The sequence below is a fragment of the Manis javanica genome, chromosome 9 (assembly GCF_040802235.1).
Source record: "Manis javanica isolate MJ-LG chromosome 9, MJ_LKY, whole genome shotgun sequence".
Taxonomy (NCBI): Eukaryota; Metazoa; Chordata; class Mammalia; order Pholidota; family Manidae; genus Manis; species Manis javanica.
The window spans coordinates 120,648,881-120,670,837 of NC_133164.1; the positions used below are offsets into that span (position 1 = coordinate 120,648,881).

The window sequence follows — 21,957 nt, forward strand, 5'->3', positions numbered from 1 at the left end:
AGTTTCCACCAATCCTAAACTATCTATCATGAATTTTTAAATTTAAGTTAGCTCCTGGCCTTGATAAAAATGACTTAAACCACTCCTTCTTCCCACCCACAGCACCGCTCATACAAGGTGCATTCTTGCTAAAAGCAGGAAGCTCTAATACATTTAGCTTTGGTGCATTAATGACTTTCTGGTGATGTTTTGAGGCGCTCAAGAGTTCGGTGGTTTCACGAATGTCTGTGAAGGGCCCCTGGCTGCCGGCATCCACCCTGTGCGTGACACACCCCTGCCACTCCTGGCTGGGGCATCTGCCGTGGCACAGGGGCCAGACATCGGGTCTGAGCGCCACGTTATCCTCAAGCTCTCATCTGCTGGGTTTAGCTTTTTTCCTCGACAATAAAAGCTTTCTAGGACTCTTTTATCAGATCAGATTGGAAAGCTTTTATTCTCAGTGGAAACCTGTCTGCTCTTTGTATCTATGGACCATCATCAAGATGTTGGAAATCTATCACAGGATTTTCATTTGGAAGAGGAGTGGGCATAGAAACCGACAAACCTGTTCCTTAATGTTGCCCCGGGGAAGTTCTGAAAGTTTCTCTTCAGACCTGGGTTCTTCTCACAAATTGTACTTCAGGCCAATGATCAAAACTTTATGCAAGCTTTCTTACTATTACTGTGTTTTGCTCATAGGAATCTGGGAGACTCCGGGAAACACCTTCTTTCTCAGGAATCACAGACGTTAGACTGCGGACCTGAGACGCACAAGTACGAAAGGAAAACTTCCAGTTGACCATTTCTGGGCTTGTGAGTTTTTCTCAGTCTAAACCAAAGCCCATGCCTCGTCTGTCCTAGACTCTTGCCCGTCATATGTATTTACACTATAATTCCAGTTCAGATGACCCTCTGCCACTTTGTGTAACTTTGGATACCAGCAAAATTGTTCATTTGAGAGGTTCCTTAGAACAGAAGGTAAAATTTCAAATATTCAACAGTCTGCAAAGTAAAGTCCTCCAGATCTCGATTCTTTCACAAAACACCATCCTCTTGAGGGCATGACAACACCCTTAATGCTCTTCATAATCCCTGAGCAGAGCTGAGAACTACTGTCAATACTTCACAGATCCTGTGCCAAATAGATGATAATTTGCAGAGTAATTTTCAGTAATTCTAGCGACATATATAACTCGATGCTTACAAATCTTTATCAGCTTGTTCATAGTTTGGTGGAAACCTCCAAAGAGACAAAAAGAAAAGTTGAATGGAAAAGGGCAGAGCAGGAACTTCATGGGAAGGAGATGATACTTTATTAAGAGAAGAGAACTGTTAAATGGCATTCATTTATTGAATTTGTTTACTTTTTTTTTTTTAAGAATTTTATCTGCTGCCTTGGAAAGTTATTTAGACTTTCTGGGAATCAGTTTCCTCATTTGTAGAAATGCATGTCCCTCAGGATGGTGTTGTGAGTATTAGGTATTGATGAATGTAAATCTCTACGAACCAGCTAGCAGCAAAGTCCTCCACAAATGCTCCCCCTTCCCTTTACCACTGCTGTCTCCTCTTTGAACCATCATTAAAGATTAAATTTTTTTCACAACATTTTTAAGGAGTAGATTATTCTTCCACAGATCCAGAAAAGTTGCAGGTTTTCATCTTTGTGGATACAGACTAAAAACAGTGGCACCTTGCAAACGTGGCTACAGCATTCCCGCGGGGGGCGGACGGCTTGGCAGCAGAGGCCCTCCTGTGGTTTTCCGGTTCCCCCTCCTTGCAGTTTCTCCGCACTTTCTTCACCGGCCAGGCTCATTCAGATCCCTGCTGATCATTCAGATCCTCACCCACTCTCATCTCACACCTCTGATCTGCTCTCCTGTCTCCACTCCTCCACTATTCTTTTGGGGAGTATCCTTTGCTCACGAACTTACCTATGAAGTTGAAAGGGCATGGGACCTATGTTCACTAGTCACTAGCCTTGACTAAGTTACCCATACACCCTCAATTTTCTAATCTTTGGAATATACACTAATAATAAATATCATGTAGTATAGCCATGAGAGCTAGTGGTGATGTGTGCAATGTTGGACACATTTACACACTCAACAAATGGTAGTTGTAGGATTGTTTTAAGTTTGAACTTCAACTTCCAAATGAACGTTTATCATCCTCTTTACCTGAATATCTGTTTAGAATCTCAAATGTAAACCAATCCCCATTGCCAACTCTATTCCTTTTATTTTATTTCTTATTTATATAAATGCATCAAGAACTAAACTTACTCAAGTTCAAAAGCCTGGAATAGTTCTGTGCTTATTTTGTCCCTTGTAAATCAACCAGTTATCCAAATCATTCATTTAATAATAACACTCCCTGCACACACTTCCAAAAAAGTGTTATTGTCTACAGAGTAAAGTTCATGCTACTCATTGTGGAATTTAAGTTAATCCGGGACCTGAGTTCAACCTTCCACAACATTTGAGTCTGTGCAACCTACGTCAGGTGACAAAGAACTGAGCTTTGTCCTGTATGTCTGATATGATAATTCAATAGACTTTTAATGCCTACCTAGTTAAATTAAGGATCTCCACAAAACCTTAAATCAGTGATTTAAGTAGAAAAGGCAGATAATCAATTTGCAATGAATCTTTAAGTAAATCTACAAACAAAAAATACTATATAATCAGAAAGACTACATTAGGAGTAGACTGAACTGCTCAGAGCAGCCATAAGTAAGGGAATAGAATAAAACTTGAATACTAAAGTAAATAAATGAAGGACCAAGAAAATCCTTTCAGGCTAAATTTGAACGGATACTTTTGTATTTTTAATCATATCAAAAAACCCTACCCTCAAGGTTAACTAGAAGTTAAAAGTATATTGAAGTCACCTATGTCATTACCCCAGGGCCTTTGTTTTAGGAAGGTCAGGAAAAGGCGAGGGAAGGGGTTAGAGAGAATGTGCACCAGGATTCATTCAATTTATGTTAGGCTAATTTCTTTCTATTTTTAGATTGCATAGAATATCAGGGCTAAGCGAACAAGGATGAGGGAGCAGCTGAGTAGAGTAAATACAATGGAGGCAAAGTAAAAGAAGAGAATAAGGATTAAAAGTTGTGTCATACGATCGAATTCTAGGGATGGAATCCCCCGGCTTACTCTTCTCTAGGGTCCTTGAGGCCACTAGGGATTTATGGTGGTTTCTGTCTCTCAAGTTTATGCAGAATTTCTGTTGTTTTTAAACCAACACTTTCACTCAACCCACAGAATGCAATTTCAGTTAAGTGCTGAGCTTTGTTATTCTGAAATTGCTTAAGAGCCTTTGTGATTTCCCAGAATTGTCCCATCATACAGTGGGCATGAGCTCCTGCTCTTAGAAAGCATGATTCTTACAAGACATACTTGATTTTTACATCCAGTCTCTGAGTAAGCTCACACCTACTTTTGTGCCTTCCACCTCCCTCTCATGAAAACATAGCTTTGTTTACTGAATGAGCAGAGCCAGCAGAGAAGCGACGTGCTGCTCGCACAGGCTCCGCACAGGGGACATTTAACCTGCCCCCACGTGGTGGTTGTGATGGTGAGACGGGAAGACAATGGAGCCCGTTGGTACTTTTAATTTCACACATTTGATAATGAGGCTGGTGAATCAAACTCCACTGAATAAAATATACCTAACAAGTATGAAGATTTCAAAATTGCTTAGGGGCAAATGGCAAAGTGATCATTGAAATTAAAGCATTACTTAACAATAAAAATTAGAAAGCTTATTGATACAGAGACCCTTAAAGATCCACATTTGAAAACTTGGAGCAACTTTCCAAGGTTTGGTTTCTTCAGTAAAACTGTCATTTCATTGATTTTGCGATTTGTATTCAGATCTCCTAAGGAACAATAATTACACTGACAATTGATGTATAAGAATCGCATCGATGAAATCTTTTCATCAGCTTCATTTGTCTCTAGCTCAGACTCTGCCGATGCGGCCTTCCTGACCCCTTCAACAGTGTGTCTGTGGCTGAGTAATCATTTATATACGCTCTTGCTCCAAACAAAAGACATTCTGGCTAATCCATTATTTATTAATTAATTTATTAGATAATGAGTGCCTACTATGTTGCCAGCATTCTGTCAGACGTTAATAATACAAACATAAAATGAAGTCTTGCCTTTATGTTGTGCATAGTCTAATGGGAAATGAGTCTAATTACAGAGAATTACAGTATAGTATATTAAGTAGTGTGAAACATACATGGCCTGAATATAAGGATTGGAAACAAAGGGGCCTGAATTCATCCTCATCAAGTTCCTTCTGTGTAGGTGCATCATACAGTTCTTTAAGCAAAAAGTCATTTTTTAATAGTGAGGTAAGGAAAATTGCTGACATCTCTTTTAAAATGTGAGAAGCTAATATCATTTTGAGTTTTCTCCAGCCTAGACTAATGGGCAGGTAAGGACCAAAACATGTCAAAGCAACTACTACCAAAGAACTATCCAAGCTATTTTTTAGAAATTTTAATTAAATACAAATAGAATAAATATGCTCACATAATGTAATTTCCTGATAAGCCTAATGAAATGTTTAATTTGCCTTTTTTATTTTTGCAAGCAGCCCCACTCCCTTAAACCTTAAATGTGTTGACTTGCTTCATACAGTTGCCTGCCATAGATGTTTGATTTGGCAGATAAGAAATATGATGTTGATTTTTAAAAGTTAGTTTCCAGCCAGTCTACTGGGCAAAAAATGAGAAATAATGACAGGTGTCTGTTAGCTACTTACCCATTTAACTTTCTTATTCTCTAAGACTGATGTTGGCAGAAGTGGTGGTGTTCTGTGGAGAAGGGAATGTAATTACAAGTTAGAAGGAGAGCATAAGTGGTATCTTTGATTGAACCAAAATTAATCTTTGATTGAATTTTATTATTTGTTCAGAAATTCTTGCCACAGAACTTAACTTTTAAGGTATTATTAATAGATTATAGTGATGACATGAGTAAGAGATCCTGTATATTGCATACCAGATTTGATCCATTGACGCAACGAGTAAGGATTTTATAGACCATCTTATCTTTCTCCTAAACTTATTTCTCAATAAGACAGTAATGATCTAATTGTAGATTGTAATAAGAGTCACACCCACACCTTATGTAAAATTTCCTCTTTGTATAGACTATTGTTCTGAGATGCTTAAACTTGTATCTCAAAAGACAATTGGCATAAATTTAAGTGGTATATCTAATAAGACAAAGCATGAAAAATGTCCAGCATGTCAATAAATGTAAACAGTTTAGGAAGAAGAGTAGGGAATTAAGGTAAGAGAATGTCTGCCAAACGTGTTTTCATTTTACTGGACTATTTAATCAACCATATGCTGTTGAGACATGTCATCAAGATCCCTTCAGATCTCAGCTAGAATTTACCAAATCTAGACAGTTGATTTTGATTGCAAAGATAGAACCTGACTGGCAGCCAGAATCTAAGCTTTCATTGACTAATTTAGCAAATTATTTTCTTGAAATAACTGCAGTATAGAATCTGAGTTATTGTTCAACCTAATACCAGACAGTGGTCTTCTTACCTAGTATCACCCGCAGAGACAACAATACCAAACAAGAGAGTTAGATGGATCGGGGATTGTTCTATACATTATGCATTTGATTTATGTAATCCTTACAGTGAGTCTAAGGTAAGTACCATTATTTTTTCCCCATTTAACAATTGATAAAATAGAAAAAAAAATAGTATTTGGCCAAATACCGCACAGCAAGTTATGGAGGTTGAATTAAGACTCCCAAAAGCCCAGCTTCAAAGTCTTGCCCTTAACCACTGTGCAATTTTAAATTAAATTATTACATACGGGTTCTTGCTCTTTGAAAAACATACATGTATGTATATTTGTGTATATGTGGATGCATTTCCATTTATCATTCTCTCACTCCAGATATTCTGCAACTCTGCAAATTAATCAGAGGTGTTCTAACACAGTACATAAAAATGCATTAAAATACACAGCAATCCATAAATTTGAAGTGAACATTTTATAACATTAATGAGATGACTTCAAGGGACACATTCTTTTTGTATACCTGCACTTTTTATTTTTTAATTTAAAATATAGAACACAAAGATTTATGTAACAATTACACATATTTCCAATACCTGCTATTAAAAACTGTTACTGGTTTGTCATATTTGCTTCTAGATTTTGTTCTTCAGGAAATCAAACTTAAAGGGGAATCACCTTTGAACATCTACCCCTTACCTTCTTTTCCTCTGCTTTCTGTAATCAGATATATAAATCATTTCCCTGAGGTTATACATTGTATCTTTAGAAAGTTCTTTATTGTTCCTGATATTTTTCTTGATACATTAGTTACTGAGAGAGCCAGGTTAAGTCTCCTACTAAAACTGTGCTCATGACAAGATCTCCATATTGTCCTGCCACTTTAGTCCTTTTAGAGTTTGAGATTGAAACTTTTTATACCATCTCATAAATCCAACATTTTGTCCATCTCATAAATTCATCATTTTTAGAGACTTTCTTTTTCTCTTCTGATATTATTTTCTTCCTTTAGGGTTTATTTATCTGGGTTTGAAATTTTTAAACTAGATTTTTCAATACCTAGATATTTTTCATACCTTGACTTTTAAGGTAGGAAATTGCAATATTCCACAAATCCATTTCCAAGATTTATTTTTATAATAACAATTATTAAATACTATTATACTATGACTATTTTGTGCTCATATTTCTGGTGTATTTGTATTTTAATTTACTCACATTTATTATGGCCTTTGCTGACTATTCCTTTTTGCCTTTCAGTTCTTTATCTAGGTTATATTTTATCTGAATTCCATTATATTTATTTATTATCAGTCTATTGATAATAAACTCTATCAGTTTTTATTTTACAAAAAAATCTTTATATTATCTTCTTTCATGGAAGGCAGTTTCACTGTGTACATTTTCTCTCAGCACATTGAGGATATTATTCCATTGTCTTCTGACTTCCAGTGTTGCTGTTGAAGAATCAGCCTTACTGTCTAGCTGTAGTAATTTTTCTTTTTAAACATAGGTGTTTTCTCTGCTCTCCAGTTGGCTTTAAGAATTTCTATTTGTTTTTGAAGTTTCACAGGTTCATTGCCCTTTAGGTAAATACAGACTTCTCCCCGGGGCTCTTTAGCATTCCTAGATTTGAGCTTTTGTATCTTTGAACAATTCTGTTTCTTTTAAGCCATTTGTGGCAAATACTTTCCCTCCCCCATTTTTCAGTGACATCAATTTGAAAAACGAATTAAATGTGTATTTAGACTTCTCCTTTCCATTTTTTACTGCATTTTTTTGTTCCCTTCTTTTCATCTGAGTGCTATGTTGAGGAAAATTATGTATTTTTATTTTCTGGTTCAGCAATTGGTTCTTCAGCTAAGTCTAAACTGTCATTTAACCATTTCTCTTAATCTTCACTTCAATTGCTATATTTTTAAAATATTTGGTAGTTGTATTTAATTAATTTCTAAACTGCCTTGCTTATCTCATGTTCAAATTTTTGATTTATAGAATAACTTTTAGAAATGTGCAAATTCACAGAAAACTTGGAAAGTTAATACAAGTCAGCCTAGAATCCTATTTAAAATAAAAGTGATCAAAATAAATCTTTGCTGTCAGGGTCTTTTTGGCTTATCAGGTACTTCTTCAGTCTTTTACTGTTCTTTATAGTTTCTTTATGACATTAATTACATATAATTCTGCTTCATAAACATATAGAAATAATTTAAATGATATAAGCGAAGTAATTATGATTTGATCATGATCTTTGCACAGCCTCTCAGTTTTTCATTGCTAGTAAAGGAAACTTGGCATTTCTCTTTTATATCCTGTTTGTTACAAATCCCATCTGGTGGCAAGAGGCATTATTCCTGGAATAGTCTCAGGAATTAACTAACGTTCCCCAAATCCCAGATTTGAACATGAGTTTCGGTCATAACTTCTTCCTACTCAAACCATCATGTGTGCCTTTAACTGCATGTAACAGAAACTTAACCCACTAAACGTAACTGAACATTGGTTTTCCAACATAAACAGCCTAGAAATGGATTTTCAGGTATAATAAACTGTGTCCTCAATGTCATTGCTGGCCCAGGCTCCTTCTATCATTTTAATTTGTCACCCTTAGCATATGGGTTTCATCACCATGATACAGGAAGATATTTGCTACATTTCCAGCTGCATATATGCAGCACAGGCAGGTATGGATAAAAGAAAAAGCAGCAGCAGTAGGAAAAGAAAGTATTAAAGATCATTTGATAAGACTTTCTTTTTGATCAAATAGATTTCTATATAAACAACGATTCTCTTGTTTCGATGTTAATCACCATTAAGACTCTTAATTGACACATGCATGTTGCAAGAAGAGAAAAATGTATTATACCTTTTTAAGAGACTTAGATGGGGAAAATTAATTCCTAAATAAAATCATGTAAGTGTATTTTATTTCATTTTCCCTTTGTAGAAGCCGTATGAAGTGATGTCTACTTTCTGTTGAGTACATTTTTTTAAGTATGTAAAAGTATTTGGTAATGTCTGAAAAGTGATGAAAAATAATTTATTGTACTATTGCAATGGCTGTCCTGCTCAGGAAAATACATATGAAGACTTTCATCAAATATTTAAAATGCTCATTGATTTTAAAATTATTTTCAGTATGCTGAAACCAGTAGTTCAGATTGCCAAAATAATTCAACTCATGTCTATTAATCTATCTTCATGACTCCAGGTTTGCAATTATCATAAATGCTGTCTTGCAAATGAAATGATGATGTAAACTTGCTTTTTAAGGATAGATTTAAACTGCTGAAATGAGTAAATACAACTGCAAAGTATGAACATTTACACAGCCTGCCTCAATCATGAACTGGATATCACAGATAAAATGCTCAGCCCACAGACACATGAAGTTTTTTTAATATTCAAGTAAGCATATTTCTATAGGAAATCCAAGTGCTGGTAACTTTGTAGTCATTTTTAATCTCTTTGAAATGAGAGAAAACAAATTTTGATAACTTACTGACATGCCTTTAATGTTTTTTCTTATTTTAAACAGTTCATTTTGCATATCAGTATTGTCTTAAATGATAATGCATCTCTCAGTTGGTTTATGCTTTCCTATGTGCCCATCAAACATATCATTGTAAAGATGGAACAGGTCCTTTTATTAAAACAACCATGACTTTAGTGTAACCCAAGCACCCCCAGGAGGTACTACTCTAAGCTTAAAGCATCATTGGTCATGAAGCCATCAGTATACCAGCTGACACTAGTGATGTATACATTGTGTACTATCTATATGGTTAAACAAATACGGTGGAAATACTTCAAGTTTCTGAAGTTTAAAAAATTTTTCTTTGGCACCTTAAGCACAGCACTTACTATTCATGTTCTCTGAAAATAAATGTCATTTGGCTGCTTATTTGAACCCTACCTTAAATACATATCTATGTATAGCATAGATATTCAAAATTATTCATTGGTGATGTGTAAAATAATCATATACAGTAAGATTAAAATCTACATTGCATTTAAGTTAACTTATATTGAATTATAAATGCTGCTCTGTGTATCATGCAGCGTATCTCACACACCGCACCAGGGGAAAGCCTATCGCTTGGCCAACATTGCTTTACAAACCCAAGAATCTCATAACAATTTTCTCTCATTCTGTAAAATAGCTGATCCGCATGTGCTTTTCCCTGAACTATAGGTGATCTTATTTTACTCAGCACTTTTTTCAAGCAATTACAGTTGATAATTTGACAATTTTTCAGATTATGCAAGAAATATTTACACACACTAGCAAGGTAAAAGCTGTTTTGATCATACATGACTGAATGAGCCTTCAGTTGGCAAAGTATATGACTCATTATTGCCTGTTTTGGACATGTGTACTTGAAAAGAATGGTCAAAACAAGTGGAATAAGCAGGGAATGGTGTAGTCACCATGCCAGATTCACAAACTGCAGTGATGTCTCCTCTACCCTCTCTACAAATAGGATCTGAACCCACTTCAGAAACCTAATTAAAATTTCTCCCAGGACAGTCTAAACAGGAAAGAGGAGGCAGAATTAGAGACAAGAGAGAAAAAAACAAAAACAAGCCCCAATATGGTGAAAGTTCCCTGTTTATCACGCAAACACAGTCAGAAGACAACCAAATGGTATCTGCACTTATCAGAATTCACCTAAAATTATAAAATTACATCAACAATTAAGAGGCAATGAACCACAAACACAGTCCCCAGAACAAAAATGTGTCCTATTACTTTACAATAAGACACATGGACAGATTGACTGAGATCTGTCAAATGGTCAGTCATACGAAAAATGGGTAATGATTGTTAACACAAGTAAGTGAAGATATAGTGGAAAACTGAGCTAAATCTCTCCATTTTGGCTGATATTTGAGGATATTTCAGCTGAATTTTATTTTAGACCTTAATTAATTGTAGATCTAATTATCAGCTTCAACTGTGAATGCATAGAAGGAATCAATGGTGTGCTGATTGACTAAGTTATAACTGTAAAAGCTACATTGGATGGAATTATTTTTAAGTAAAATTTGAATACTAAGGGATGCTTGTGCAATTGTATATGATGTTATTCCTCGGAATCTAATCAATTTGTTCTGAGAGTATCACGAATCCTCATATCAGTCCTTGTCATTTTACTCAGAATCAATCACGGATCTTCTGTCGTGAAGCACAATTTGGAGGAAGGAAAAAATGTGTCTAACATTTCACCCAAGCTGAATCCTTCCACCTAATGCTTGAAACAAACACTAATCTGACATGAAACCACTCACTCTTGAAACCCCCACTCCTGCCTTTCTCACCAACTGGGATGGAAATGCCTGCTAAGTGATTTCACGAGTCATTGATTATAGGTGGATGGATTCCCAGATCACCATGGGGCTGCCTACTCATAAGTAAGTTCATGGCACTGTAATGTGAATCAAAAATAAAACAGTAATGGTTAAACCCCTGGCATTGCCGGGATTTTCCTCTTATAGGAGATAGTATTAACTGGGCCAATTAAGCATCCTTAAAAATAATCCCTTTCTAATCTTCAATAATGACTTCCCTTTCTTCCTCAAGGCAGCCATTCTAATGAATTTTTTTCATATTTGTTTATAAATGCATGTTTCCCTAAAATGCATACTTTAAATTTCATCAGTGCATTATATATGCAAAAAACCTGTCTGTGCAGCTTTCCGCACGTCTAGAGCATCTCTCCCGAATACTGCTTAGTTCTCTGAAATATGCACTGGCCGCATTGGCCTATCCACGTCTCAGTGAGACTTCCAAGGCCTTCGGTTTTCCCTGCACCACAAACAGCACTGGAGCGAGTTTCTCCTATGTGTCCTGTTAGGGCCTATGTTAGAGTTTCTGGGGTGCTCACGCAGGGTCAGGGCTGCGAGCCAAAAGGCATGTGGAAACTTCACTTACTATGTGATGTCAGGTTGCTCGGCAGAGGCTACAACAGAAACTGTCTTCCCAGGTGCAAGTGTGTTTCCACAATGCCCACATCTCCTAGCTTATAATCTCTTTGTCAGGGTAGTAAGTGCAAAGTGATAGTACATTGTTCTCCTCATTTGCATTTTTCTAAATACTAATGAGTTTGGGCATCTTTGCATATCATGGTATTCTGCTGGGGTTTCCCTTTTATAAATTGCCTGTTTACGTCTTTTGACAATTTTCCCATAGAGACAAAATAACTGTTTTTTATTTTAACCTTTTCTAGGATTTTCTTTTTTAGGTTTTTGTTCTTACCTAACTTTGGACATTGCTGATATCCTTGCCCAAGTTATCCTGTCACTATAAACTGACTCATGGCAAAATTTGAGAATATTGTGCACATCAAAAATGTTCCTGCTTTGGAGACAAGCTGACACTATTATAATATGAAAAGAAGTATTGTTGCCTGGACTTTCTTTCTTACTTGGCACTGTGTTTTCTCTTATCAAACAGAGGTCATTTTCCCTTAAGCAAATTTCCTTGGTGCCTCATATGGTGAAATAATATCCTTTGATACAAATGGCCAAAATAAAAGTAATAGCAAACTATGCCACAAGGATTATTTATATCTAGTAATATTTTATGAAGAAGATATATGATTTGTGGATAATTCTGCTTATAATATTTTCTGTCACAGTAAATACTGAACCTAAGAGTAATTTGCTTTATAAGGTTATTCTAGGAAAACTATAGTAACTGAGTTTCAGAAAGTTGTATCTTGTAGATCCAGTTTTCACATGTTTACATAGTATTTATATTTAATAGTTTAGTTGGTTAACCAGTTTCATTTTACTTTCTCAACTGTCAGATGGTTTGGAATCATATTCCATTTCAGGACTGAAATTTACCATCACCAGAATGTTTGAAGCTGCGTATGAGACAAGAGGGTGGTTCAGCCCAACTATACTACTTCTAAAAAATGACTCGAAGCCTAAGTGAATGGCCTTTGCAGTGAGCTAGCGAATGCGTTGTCTGTGTTTCCGCTCATGGTTTTCCTTGTTGAGATGCCAGCGGCTCGTGGCGATGGGTCCGAGATGCTCCTCCTGCCAACTGTGGGCATCATGTATAACACTGGGGAACAGTAAGCTGCCATGAAAATTACATCTATGCAGGTAGCATAGTTGAAGAACATTAATTCTCTGGTAACGGCCCAAAGTGCAACCGCTACTGTTCACTGTAGGGACCCTGAGTAGACAGACAACGTGAAAAACAGCCAAAGTCTATGACTCGCTGAAATATTTAGAAATGTGAGTTTCAACTTTTGCTCATTTCATTTTTAATGATGACCAGTGAGGTTATAGCCACTTTTATTACCTTTATCGACCTGATGTAATTCTAATGGCTTTGAAATAATATGGCAACAATGAGTCTTATCATGACTTCCTTTCCCCAAACACCACATTTAGAAGGACTACGGTGAATTACAAAACTAAATTATAAACTCTATTTAGGAATCTACTTGTTTAAAGCAGTGAAGCTTAGCTCTATGCAGATAAGAATGTATTACACAAATTATCTAAATGATCAGTTGGGTCTAGAATTCATAAAATGTCAAAATAAATATTCTATGTTTCATTTAATTTGATTGTAAGCATTTTATTTGCAGTTTATTTGGGAGCAACTAAATATATGTTTCTTTCCTAATCACATGCAAAAGCTAACCAATATGCAAACTTTGATGCAATAATGACTATATCTCGACTTCATTTCTACAAATGTCTTGATAGAGAACATGGCAAATAGCTACTTCAAAGTGCAGAGAGTTAAACTCCAGACATGAATACTAAACTTTCTATTTGGGTCCCCAAAACAAGCCTGAATTAAAATGAACATAAGAGAAAAATGGGCCCCAAGGAGGGAGTAATGTTGGTTGAATTTCCAATGCACACGGACACACACGCACACACATGCATGCAAAAGCAGGGATATTTACTTACAAAAATGGAAATAGACAAAAGATGTGGGTGTTTCAAGGTCAGCTGATTCTCATATAAGAAACGTAGTAGTCAAGCCACCCTCTTTGCCCCACTTCTGCTCACGCTTTGCCGTGTCCATCTCCAGGGTCTCCTTAGACTGCATCTGGGTCCTAGGGACCCAATCACTCACCTCCCCTTTAATCTCAGTTCCTCCAACCTGTGTCCTCACGATGCAGAGGCCGTGCAGTACACAACCTCACCCACTTTCTGTCCACTTCATGGTTCTCTCCAGATCCACTTCCTTTTTCTCAAATGCCTGCTTCCTGCTTAGCTCATCCGACAAACAGCTCTGAGCAGATCTTTCTCTTCCTTTTTTCTTTTTATCGGTGTTTGTGCTCCGATATCGCCCTCCTCTCCCGTATTCTCCTTTCCACCCTTCCTGCCTTCATTTCTTCTTTCCTTCTTTCTTTCTACTAATTCCATTATCCTTCAGAGAATATGTGGTACACGGCAGCTGTACGCCACCCTCTGCTAGGCCCTGGAGATACAGAGGGCCACTTACATGTGGCTTCTGTGCACAGGCACTTACAGTCTGGAGAGACAGGCCTGTGGTGAGCTGGGAACAAGCATGAGTAAATTGCAATGAAGCTCTGAAAGCAAAGCAGTAGGACATAGAGAAGAGCTTCTTGTAGACAGAACCATCAGAGAGGTACTGGTGCTAGTCGGCTCACATGGGCCACTCCGCCTGGGACCCCACCCCCACCCGTTTACTGTTTCTGGCTGCTGTTTGTTTGACTGAGTATTGAATAACTACTATGTTTCAGAAATTTTGCTACAATTAGAAAATAAAGAAGCCATAGCCCTATTCTTGAGGAATTTATAAGAGAGCAGGAAATGTAGGTAAGGCTGCTATACGGAGTACAAGGATGCTGTGCACTGGGGAAGGGAAGTTGGGTGGTGGGGAGGTGAGGATGGGGCCAAGCGACACCTCCCCGAGCAGGTGATGTTTAAGCTGAGATTCATGAATGAGCAGGGGTCAAGCAGGCCAGAGATGCTCCAGTCAGAAGGAATTGTGGGACTGAAATCTTAGAGCCAAAAAGAAGCCTGGTAAGAATTGGAATGTTATAGATAATTCATATGATATGGGTGGGCTGTGTACGATGGAGAAATAGCTTAATATAAGAAGAGCTGACACTCGATTCTTCGGGGCGGTCTCGAGTTTTGTCGTGTCTGTGCTTACGGGATACCGTTTTTCCAGTCTCTGTTTTCAAGGATGTTTGTATAGCCGAGGGCCTCGGGAGAGAGAGGCATTGTCTCCCCTTGGCACAAAGGCAGTCATGCCTACTCTTCAGTGTGAGAGATGAGGGTTCTTGACGAGGAGAGGCGGCTGTGGCTGCCTCACACGGGACCTGAGACGTGTGGAAGATGTCGGAATTTATTTTAGGATTGTGAGAAAGCCTCAATCAGTATGTTTTCATGGGGCATCAAAATAAGATTTGTGTTTTTGAAAGATCATTCTGGTTGATGAGTAAGCATGGCAGTGGGGTTGGAGGAGGGAGACGTTTTGAGGTATTTGTGATTCTCCGAAGGAGAAGTTGAGGGAGCAGATGGATGAGGGGCTGCAGGCTGAAGAGGGAGACTTAAGAAAGAGAGACAGATTTATCAAGCAATACAAAGAAAGCTTGGTGGTCAATGCATAGTTACCTGGAGAAACAGACAGGCCAGAACAGAATTGGGAACAACTCTAATGCTCTCTTTCGAGTTCTCATAAAGGGCATTCTGCTTTGGGCTTTCAAAGCCAGTATGAGTACTTCCTGGGTTCAGAACATGAGAGTATTTTAGGTATGTGCTAACGTATCTTTTCCTGCATGAAGAGACTGTGCTCTCTGCCGCTGTATCTCATTCATCTTTATATCTTGCCCAGTAACTCATACATAATAGGTGTTCATTTAATTCTTACTGAAGTAACAACCATGCCTGTTCTGCAGACCTGTTCTGGAGATAATTCTTTATCTTCAAAGATGTGATAAATTGGGGGAGGATCTTTTAGTGTCGTGTGCTTTGAGTCCTGTATTTCTAAATACAGAGATAATAACCACTGTACCCACATTCAGGACTACCCTTATTCAGGGTCCTGAATTTCTATTGTTTTTATAGTTCCCATTAATCAGTTAGCTAAATAATTCTCCACTTTTATTTAGACACAGCTGTAGCTCTAAGCAGGAATAAAATGTACCCCTAAGGACCCATTAAAAGAAAGCTTTGCAAACTACAATTAATTATGAATATCCCCCTGTCTTATTTTACAATTTATTCACAAACTTTTATTTCCCTTTTTTGTATGTAATTGTACAATATCATGATGATGTGTGCAAAACTTAGGTACAATTTTATTGTATTTTATTGGTTTTGATAAGTTTGTAGTTGTATCATGCTTTTAAAATGACTTCAAATTATATTTTAATACTTACGCTAACCTTCTGAGCTTCATGGTTTTACTAAGTTCTAAACAGTATCTTTGTATACATTCTCTATCCAGATAGTGGGTTGGGAATGCACAGTTCTGTAAGTCAGGAGTACTACAGAAAATAACATTCACCCTTGGCAAAATCTGTGGCAACTTGATGACTACTTGAAAGACTAAGAGAAACAAGGAAGGGATCAAGAAAGAATTAAATCACCAAGTGTGGCTTTATCCATGATAATTTCTTCTACACCATTCCTTATTTTGACCATTATGAACTATGTCACTCCTTCACGGTTTAAAAAACTATCTTCTCTATACTTTGGCAGATTTCTGGAACCCCAGAAACTCTTCTGAATCCCCACCAAATCCCTAACACTGCCCTCAAAAGGCATGTTTTTGCCTCCAATTGTAGTTCACATTTGGTTATGTTTAAATGTATATTTTATCACACTTTGTTATTTTCAATTACAACCACCAAATAAGTTTTCTTGGATCAATGTAGTACAGGTCAGTTATATTAGCTATGAGTTCCATCTCACAGTGTGCACAGGTATTATATCCAAGGGCTGTTGATTCTGGTAGAGCTGAGGACCACCACAAGGGCTCTAGGACGTGAGCTGATCTGGACTCTTCCTTTACCCAAGGGGGCATCTATGCCATAGAATTTCTTACCATTAGACTTTCTGAGGTATCAAAACTAGATTTCAAATATTTCTTCCAGGAAGGTCCCTGTTCCAAGGAAGTTTGACAATCTCTCCTCCAGGCAGTCTTTGTGGCCTACAAAGTGACAAAGGGCAATATTTGTAAAGCAACACAGAGAAGTTCCCTGAAACCCTTTTCCCCATGAGATTTATTTACATTTAATAAGTAAGATGGCCCCTCAAGTGATGTGTCTTCTTTCATTCAAGCTTATTCTTTTGACAAAAACTTATACCAGACTAAGGATACATTCTAGTAGTCAAAAACAGACACAGTATAGAGGACATAATTTAAAATAGGAGTCTGACATCAACCAGATAATTACATGAATAATTATAAGTTGTAGTAAGATTTAAATAAGAAGGATTCAAATGAAGGCAGGGGACATAAATTGGTGCAGGCATAGGGAGAAAGGCTTCCCGGAGAAACTGACATCGAGCTGGAACTGAAGGATGTGGTGAGGGTAACAGATGCAAATGAATGATAGGAGGTTGTGGTAAGGAAGGAGTACATTCCATGGCAAGATAAGCACGTGCAAAGACCCTGCGGCATGATGGAGCAGAGACACAAATATCCCTACCCTGAATTATTCTACCTGCAGTTTACATTTAATTTACATAAATTTCTGTAGACCAAAGTATATTTGTTCTAAAATGGTATGTTGAACTTTTATATGACTGCTTTACAGTTTTGTCTAAGCAGATATCTGGCTGAAATGATGATTCCTACTTACCATATCCCTCAAACATGTGAAAATTCTTTTCCCCCTGTACCAAAAATTGTAAAGAAGGAATGTGACCTGTTATGGTCAATTGTATTTATCAGATAACTATAATTGTTATAATTATATGTCCCAATTTTGAGGCCCAAATATTTCTAAAACCCAACTCAGTACCATATGAGCAGCAGAAAGGGCACGAAGGATGGAGTGTAAGGTAGATATGCTGTAAGGTAGATACAAATATTACATCGGGAGCTCGTTAGTAGCTATTTGGAGCTCTTCAATTGGTAGGTAACATTTCATCTCGTTTAGCAAAATAAAGCAAAAGACTTGGTAGATTTGCATTTAATATTAAATAACTTTGAATTAAATTACTGAATTTTATGATATAGAAGAGCCTCCATCATATCTTGATGTACCAACAACTACTTTTTTGATAAGACCATATGTCTAGAACTTTCTTAGACAACTGAATTATTGAGTTAGAGTTAAAGTCAGGGACACTTGTTTTTAGCACAAAATACCATGACTGGTACTAGGGAAAATACTTTTTTTTTTTCTGTCACCTTATGCTTTTGAATTCTGTGTACAGCAGATATGCAGTTATGATCGTCTTATGTTTATACTGAGTATCAAGCACTTTTTTCACCACTGACTTATAATCTGTTGACTACAGCATATTTTGAAAGGATGTAAGACAGCATAACCACCATCTTGTTATCTGAACTTTTCAGCAAAGATATTTTGGGCAATGAATTATTTTACTGTTGAGATTGTCCCAGTTCATGAATAAATATCATCAAGGATTTTTGTCTGCAGAGAAGAATGACCTCTATCTATTATATGAATTCAGTGAGAGTCTTTGACCTTCCTAAATCCTTAGCACAAAATACAATATGGATGCAAATGTGTTCTGTATTTCCAAAATAATTTCCCGCCATGACACCCTCCGTTTAAAAAATCCAGTCAAAAAGAAACAACTCAAAGCACTCCATATAGAGTTGAATTACATTCTGTTTCCAGTTGCTCACAAATGCAGAGGGTAAATAGAATCCTTTAGAAAACACAGGTCAAAGAAAGAAAACTGTAACATAGTTGAGGAATGAGACATGTAGTAAGGTAGTTGTCACCATTCATAAAGATGAATCTTTTCTTATGCAAGGAAGAAATATGAATTCTATGAAATGGACTTAGTCCTTGTTTTCTGGGGCATCACAGTCCAGCCAAAGTACAGGGTCTAGGATACTTGAAAGAATGAAAACATGAATAAAGTCTGGGCTCAACAATGATGTGGTTTAACATTGGAGTAACAGTACGAATAAGCATAGGGATTTGTGCTTAGTGTGGAGACAAGCAGGTAAAGTCTAAAATGCCCTGCTTAGACAAAAAGGGGGAGATGGCGGGGTGGGGGATCCAGCTCAAAAAGCTCCTTGCAAATGGGGTTTTGCTGCTGTATAAATGGAAGCATGCCACTCTTGGGACAACCAATGCAATATCAAGGGGAAACTCTGAGTTCTTGAATGAAATGATCAGATGAAATATTAAGCAAAATTGTCAAAGACATGCAATAATGTTCCACTAGAAATCAGGAACAGGGAAAGGAAAAGTAATGTTGAGACAAAAAGAACACAATTTAAGAAAACATCAAGCATCAGTTGGAAAAAAAATCAAATAGTTCATTTGGGATATATAAAGGACAATAGTAGTTAAAATAAGGCAATTGTTCATGAGATACTGCCAATATTATTTTAAAAAATTAAACTAGACATGTGAACACAAAGGCTATAACAATGTGTATCCAGTCCAGAGGAGACGTTGTTTATGACCGCACCATTAGAGTAGTGAGAAAGACATGATGCTCGAACCACTGAAGGACAGTTTAATCTGCAATGTGTGGTGCAGACAGCAAAATGTCCCTAGGTCTGAGTCAAAATAATCTGTTGTTTTTTGTTATGTGGAATTGACCAAATTCCTCCAATGAGCAAGTCATTTGGATGCCTTCCTGCACTAGTCAACCCCAAATTAGGTTCGCTAGCTTTTTCCAACTAACTGTAAAATGAAGACAACTGAAAACACCTAAACAAAATATTTAAAAACTGCTTGAAGACACTGTGGGTTAATGATAGCATGAGTCTGGTAGGGCAGAGACTGAGAAAGGGCCAGAACTCAGGAGGGCAGAGTGTCACTTCGGGGCACTTTTCTTCTGGGATATCTCCCAGGGATTGAGAAGCTGCGAGGTGTTTTCAGCCCCTTTCACGGCCAGGAAGTGACAGGCGGAACAGAGGCTCTGTCACACGCCCCCTTTGGTATAGATGACAAGCAAAAGGAGGCACCCACCACCTTCCTCCCGCCTTTAGGACCCAAGCACTTTTCTTCTGCTGCACGTGTTCTTGGGATGGCCCTGCTTCCACCCCTTTTAGCTCTTTGTCCTTCAACGGCCTTTTGGATGGAACTGCCAATGTCCCCAGAGAACTCCAGGTGTTTGAACCAGGAAATATGTCCCTTCTCTAGGGAGGGATGACCCAGCAGCACCTCTTGGGGGCGAGTTTCTCCTTTGGAGAGCTTGTTGGAGGGTGTCTTCTCTCAGTCGCACTCAGGCATCACCCACGAAGCCCAGGCCATCCCACATGTGCTGTGCTCATGGACCTTAGGGTCCCTATGAGGATGTGGCCGTGGACACTCCCCAGGAAGAATGGGCTTTGCTACATTGTTACCAAAGCAACCTGTACAGAAATGAGACATTCAAAAATTCCAGCAACCTGGCCCCAAAAGACTGTGAGACTCAAAACCAATGAGTAAGTTGCTCAGGAACATTCTCACGGAGAAAAAAGTTCTGATAAACAGAACATGGGAGGAAAATCACAAGGAAGCTTCCTAATCCACCACTCAAGAGAATTTGGGCGGCTTTGGCATTGAAGTTCATCCAACAGGAGAGACGTTTGAGAAGTGGTGTGTGGTGGGAGCTGCGGAAGCAAGGATCATCGGTGCAGGGCAGCCGCCAGCCAGTTCAGATCCTGCTGTGCTGAAAGGCAGTCCCACTTGCATGAAACCCTATGACTACAGTGTGAAACCCCTCCGAGATTATCCCGGAGTTACAGCAGGTCTCACCTGGACACAGCTCCCAGTATTATGAGAAATGTGGACAAACTGCAATTGTCCCTCATATCTGAGGACTCCTGAAAGAAGTCTCAGTGGATAGGAACACTAGAAATGTAAGGATTGTGGGAACCCCTTGGCTGCCTTTCATCCTTTAGGGCACGTGTCAGCGGTGACAGTGGAAGGGTTCACTATGTATATAAAGGAGGTGAGGAGACCTTTTCTTTGTTCCTCATACAAGAGCTCAGAGCAGAGAGAAGCCTTATGAATGGAGCGACTGTAGGAAATCTGTGAGCGAGTTTCCAAAACTTGGTCTACATATAAGAACTTGCTTTCTGTATAGGAACACATGAGAGAGAGAGAGAGACACCATATAAATGTAAGGAATGTGAGAAAGCCTCTGCTTTGCCCAAGTACTTTTGAACAAATGTGAGAAATTCACTAGTAAAGAAAACGTAAAGATTAGTCATGTGGGCAAAGCTTTGCTAATCAAACCTTACTGGGCATGCATGTCAACTGGAGAGAGATATGAGAAATGAGGGAGGGTCTATCTGTCTTTAAAATTCAATTAAGATTATTTGAGCTCACACCCAGCAAAATCCAATCCATGAAATGTCTCTGCTGTTCCCCAGGGAGTTGATGTTTCCCTTGAACCCCATTAGCTCTTATTTCTTGCTTCCACTGAACCACTGCTTCTTTCTTATCTTTGTCTCCTGTGGGTAACATTTTCTTCTGTGCGGCTCTGACTCATGCTGATCACTGCCTCCCTTCCTGAATTCCACAACACCGACACTAGCACAAGGCCACAGACATAGGGGGATGTTTGCTGATGGTCAGATTGGTGGGGATGCTCTACAGTACAAGCCACAGAGGAGAGAAAGTTGAAACTGAAAGCTGTGCTGCTGGTGGGTACACAAAATCGTACCACTTTGGAAGCTATTTTTGAAGACAGTTTGGCAGCCTCTTACAAAACTAAACCGACTCTTACCCTATGATCTGAAAATCATGCTCCTTGATACTCAGCCCAATGGAGATGAAAACTTAGGTGCCCACAAGAACCTGTATGTGGATGTTAGTAGCAGCTTTATTCATAATTGCCAGAACTTGGGGGCAACCAACTGTGGTCCATTCAGACAAGGGATTATTTTTCAGGCTAAAAAGAAATGAGCTATCAGTCAAGACATGAGAAGACACAGAGGAATCTTAAATGCATAATTATGAAGGGAAAGAAGTCAGTATGAAAAGGCTACATACTGTATGGTTCTAACTATATGACATTCTGGAAAGGGCAAAACTATGGAGACAGTAAAAAGATCAGTAGTTTTCAAGGACTGAGGGGGGGATCTTCAGAGGGAAGATTGAGAGGTGAAGGACAGGGGCATTTGAGTGCAATTATTCTGATACTACAATGGTGGATACATGTTATTATACATTTGCCCAAACTCACAGTACCTACAACACTGAAAGTGAGCCACATATAAACTATGGGCTTTCAGTGAGTGTGATGTATTA

At 38.0% G+C, this 21,957-nt stretch overlaps 1 long non-coding RNA gene across 2 annotated transcripts in view; it reads right to left on the reverse strand.

Moving 5' to 3' along the window:
• The window catches only part of LOC108404227 (uncharacterized), a 416,170-nt gene that overhangs the window by 18,470 nt on the left and 375,743 nt on the right, over positions 1–21,957 (reverse strand). For both annotated transcript variants that reach the window (XR_001854892.3, XR_012121282.1), the window contains 2 exons: positions 16,602–16,706; positions 4,759–4,810 (listed from right to left, as the gene is read on the reverse strand). This is a non-coding gene — a long non-coding RNA (uncharacterized lncRNA). The remainder of the gene's footprint in view (positions 1–4,758; positions 4,811–16,601; positions 16,707–21,957) is intronic.